Below are 5,136 nucleotides of genomic sequence, written 5' to 3' on the forward strand. Positions count from 1 at the left end.
CAAAGGTTAAGTCTGGATTAATGTAATTGAGACAGCGAGAGTTTCAAAACAAATCTCAAATTTCTTTCTCTGCAGGATGCAAATAAAGAAACAAATAACTATATTAATGGTGGAGCTCCAGTAATAACAAAAACAATAAAGCAGACATTAAAGGAATAAATCCAACCATCATTGACTCACCATCAAGTTGTTTAATGCTTATGACATTATTTCTTCTGTGGAACACAAAATAAGATTTTTTTAATGTCAGTTTAAGGTTTTAATGATTACTTTCCAAATCCCATATCAGCCTTAACTAGTTGAACAATACAAGGCTAGACAAGAAACTGCTATTTTTTTTTTCATCACTTTATTTCAATTTTCTTAAGACAACACCAATGCACAATAACTCCAAACCAGTAACTATCTCATACCAAGAATAATAATGCCAGAATAATAATCATACACTGTTTGATAATAGGCCAGAGGAGAACTGGCACCCCGACTGAGTCTGGTTTCTCCCAAGGTTTATTTTTCTCCATCATGCCCTGATGGAGTTTTGGTTTCTTGCCACTGTCTCCTTTGGCTTGGCTTGCTCAGTTGTGTACACTAAAATTATGATCCAAATTATTCAACTAAATATACAAATCAAATTTATGAATTAGGTCTTATTTAATTCTATAAACTATAATACTTATCTGCCAACATTGTCGCTCTATAATAAATTAAAATAAGCTGATAACATCACTGTTTTCTCCAGAACGACTGTACAGCCAAATCAAATTTTGTTGCAATATTGTCCTGTTTAACACTGTGAAGCTGCTTTGAAATAATCGTCATTGTAAAAGCGCTATATAAATAAAGTTGATTGATTGATTGATTGATTGATTGAACAGGGATTTTCATCTTATCATATTTCATCTGGTTAGGACACGGTATTAGAATGGTATTCACAAAGCACATACTCTGGTCTACACCACCATTAATAGCCTGAATGTTGAAATATTGATGACAATTAGATATGCCTATGATTTCTTGGAAATGTGGAAGTTTTATGTCAGTGTTAGGTCCTTCAACTCGTCAGCAAAGCCAAAAATGCATCTTGTCCCTTTTTCCAGATTCTCGTCAGAGGACATTTGTTTTGAGAAAAAGATGTTTAAAAGGAAGTTGTGAGAGTATAGAAAGCAAGAGACGAAATAATGGCATCATATGTTTGACAATTTTTATAGCAACAACAATAACAAAAATTAATGCAATTAGCTACTGCATCACAACATCATTATGTCAAAACTTTGAAATGGAGAGTTTGCTTCATCTCCAATATAACAAGCCAGGATGCCACACAAACGCAAGAGCAAGGAAATAGGCTTAAAGGGGACATCAGATGCTCCTTTTACAAGACGTAAAATAAGTCTCTGATGTCTCCAGAGTGTGTATGTGAAATGTTTGTTCAAAATACTCAACAGATAATTTTTGTATCATGTTAATATTGAGAAGAGTTGCTAAGAGAGTCTAAACGCCGCATACACATGGGGCGTAAGCGTCAACGCTTCCCATTTACTTTGAATGGGTGACATCATCCGTTGCCGAACTGAATTGTGGGTTCCGTCGCGTCGCTTCACTCGCGTTGCAAGCTGCAGAAGTTGAAGATTTCTCAACTTTTCAAGTGCCAGCGCAGGCGTCATCCAATCAGATCGCCGTATGCAAATATCCTAGAGCAGGCGCTAGCCAATTGCGTCCATTACTGCTCCGTGAACCATCCAGACGCAGCTCCCGGAACAGATATTCTTCCCGCTGTCTGCACTTTTTTAGGATTGAATATACCCAACAGCTTCAAGCACCTGTGCAGTGCACTGACAACAATTACAGGGGCAATCGCATTCGCACATACAACCAAATCGGCATCCATTTCGTCTCACAGACCATCTGTCAAAAAAGGCGTTTTTTTGTGTTTTGTGGTCCAAGCAGCAAGTAAGTTAATGTGATTGGCTGTTGTCACTATGACAATCGTGTCAGCACCAAGCTTCAGCCGCGCCCTCCGTCAAGCTCTAACGCCTACGCCCCGTGTGAACACACCGTAAGAGTGGAAGCAGTACTGCCCCAGAGACTAAGTTGGACCAGGAACACTTTAAACGTTTTATGTTCTGTAATGTAACTGTTATGTTCACATTCTTAAATCCAACAACAAAACTAGCTTTCAGATTATGTATACATTTCAATTGAACAAAAAAAAAAAAATACCCTTATGATGTGGTCCTGGGTCACATCTGTTCTCAAACTAAGATCATGCTTCATTCGTCACCATGATGGTATATTAATCTTCCACGGGGGGAAACAAAAATGATATAGCACTTATTTGAACACTTATTTTTACTCTCTGTTTTGAGTGTCATGGAAAATATGCATGCTGAGAAATAGAAATTTCTATTTCACCCACCCAGTTTCAGTTAAATTCAAGCTTAAATAAAAAGAAACTAGCTCATAAAACTCAAAACAATGAAACAAATCAGACTACTTAAAATGTGTCAGTTTTGTGAACTCAAAAGAAAGTTCAAAATACTCAAGCAAGTTAGTCTGATTGAACTAACTTGTTTAATTTGAGTTTGCTCTACTCAAACCAATTAAGTATTTTGAGCGAAAGGGTTTACATTGCAGCCATTAAGTTCCATTGTGGGTTTTTTGAAGTCAATGCCTACTGTCATCTCTTTTAAATTGTCTTCTTTTGTGTTTAACAGAAGAAAAAATATATATAAATTGTGTAATGAGTAAATTCATGTTTCAAATGTTCAGATGGTTACAGACCAGTAACTATAAATTTGTGGACACCATAGGTGTCAATACAAATAAAAGTATTGACACCTTATATTATACAAATATAATCCATTAAAGGTGTCGTGAACTGGCTTTAAAAAAAAAAAATTATACTGTTGTCTGAGGTCAACTAATGACGTTTGTGTAGTTTTTACATTCAAAAACATCATAACTAATAAGTAATAGGATTTCTCATCCACCCACGACTGACTGGACTATTATTTTTGTATTACATAGCCCGCACGATTTTTCAATATAAGCGCGAACCGCGCGCACACATACACGTGTGGAGGCGCACCCTTCAAATGTCACGTCAAGAAAGGAATATTACGAGATTCGTCAGCCTGCCGATGGGCTTACATTTTGGAGCCCATACATGTCTGAGTCCTGCGTGCTAAAGAAGGTATGTTCTGTTAGACACATACACGTAAGCGAAACGATCTATATCAATGCAATACTATTACATATAAAAAACTCGTTTGACTCACATAAGTGTGTTGCACCATTCCTCCTGTCGGACCTAATATAGAAGAATAGCATATAGTGAGATTTGTTTATAAACGATCCTGCGGTGAAATGAAGTGAACATGTCTCCCCCACGTCACCTGGAACTTCATTAGAAATAGAACTTCAACCACTCATTCCAAATATTAGGATCCAAAGGAAGCTTATGCAGCGACTGTGTTCATCCTGTGTGTGTGTGTGTGTGTGTGTGTGTGTGTGTGTGTGTGTGTGTGTGTGTGTGTGTGTGTGTGTGTGTGTGTGTGTGTGTGTGTGTGTGTGTGTGTGTGTGTGTGTGTGTGTGTGTGTGTGTGTGTGTGTGTGTGTGTGTGTGTGTGTGTTGGAGGTGCACAGTAACTATACCACACTCACACTCTTGAACAAACAAAAGCTTTACTAAATTCCATTGAGAAATTGCAATTATTATAAAGCATAAAAAATTTGCTAATCCAAACATTTCATAGGTAGGCCTTGTCAGGATCTCTATAAACTCTCGACACTGATATTGATAGTAGGTGTCTGTTCATTTAAATGCATGTAAATCTCTATAACATAAAGAGAGGGTATGTCCGCTTGGGCCGGATACCGGCAATAGCTTGGATGTGTTCTCATCAAGGTCCGCAGATCGTTTGATTAATGCTTAAGTTGGATGTTTCCTCATCAATTTCCACGTCCTCACAGTTCATCTCTATTTTCAGTTTAGATCCTTTCTCAAGGTTTGCAGTTAGATGAAACTGTTGAGAGACATTGTGTTTCAAGATTTCTTGAGTGTCATTCAGTAGAAGCCTGAAGGTATTTTTGCATCTACTGGAAGTTTCTTTCGTTAAGATCTTGCCACTGAACTCATATTTTTCTCGTGCATTTGCAGTGAAGAGTACTCGTTTGTCTGTGATACGAAACAGAGACAGAAACATTTACTAATCCATTCATAGCATAATTTGATATGGTATTGGACAATAATTTACATTATCTCACCTGAGACTGTGACGCTCCAAATCCTCTCTGTGCAATTCTGTAAAATTAAATAAATAAAATAGAATTAAAACAATGCTGAAAGTTTAATATTTCTGCAGTCTTGTACATTGATGATTTAGCAGTTGCATGATTTGCATCAAAGGTTTCTCAGAACTTCTCTTATGGACAAAAGCAGTCTTGTTTCAATACACGCATTTAATTATTATGTGTTTATATTAGCCTCAAAGAGAGAGAGTTCACCCGAAAATAAAATCTTGTCTTCAATTATTGCCCATCAGGACCTAGCCTAATTACCTGAGACAGCATCACCCAGGTAATGCCTCCAGTTATCACCAGTATGAGAACCACCAGGACACCCACAAGGACCCGGATGAGCGTGTAGGAACAGACCCTCTGCTTGAGCTGAAGGCTGCCCACAGATCCCTCAGAGTCCTCCACATCACAGATGAAGGAATGTGTTGCCATTCTGAAGGAATGAGTGTGTAAGATGATGAATGAATCTCCTCGTAGCTCCAGCCTCTTTTATGCTGTGGGGATCTGTCCACTTATTCATAGAGTTCCCTTTACTGAAGCCAAACAAATGTAAGCATCCTCCTATGGCATGCCTCCAAAAAGCCAGGGAGAGAGAGGAGAGAGAGAGAGAGAGAGAGAGAGAGAGAGAGAGAGAGAGAGAGAGAGAGAGAGAGAGAGAGAGAGAGAGAGAGAGAGAGAGAGAGAGAGAGAGAGAGAGAGAGAGAGAGAGAGAGCGAGCGCACTGGGATTACCCACACATGCTGGCAGGCAATACAAAACAGTTAATCAGGAACTCCTTGGAGCTCTAAACCTAAACTCTTTTACATCCCATAAATAGTTTTATGACACTATAAAAGA

At 38.2% G+C, this 5,136-nt stretch overlaps 1 long non-coding RNA gene across 1 annotated transcript; it reads right to left on the reverse strand.

The window, feature by feature from the left end:
* Positions 1-3,766: 3,766 nt before the first annotated feature.
* LOC137041371 (uncharacterized) lies at positions 3,767-4,680 on the reverse strand. Its single transcript, XR_010898083.1, has 3 exons — positions 4,561-4,680; positions 4,267-4,303; positions 3,767-4,177 (listed from the first exon to the last, which is right to left on the reverse strand). It is a non-coding gene; the product is annotated as an uncharacterized lncRNA (long non-coding RNA).
* Positions 4,681-5,136: the final 456 nt, after the last annotated feature.

The sequence above is a fragment of the Pseudorasbora parva genome, chromosome 15 (assembly GCF_024679245.1).
Source record: "Pseudorasbora parva isolate DD20220531a chromosome 15, ASM2467924v1, whole genome shotgun sequence".
Lineage (NCBI taxonomy): Eukaryota > Metazoa > Chordata > Actinopteri > Cypriniformes > Gobionidae > Pseudorasbora > Pseudorasbora parva.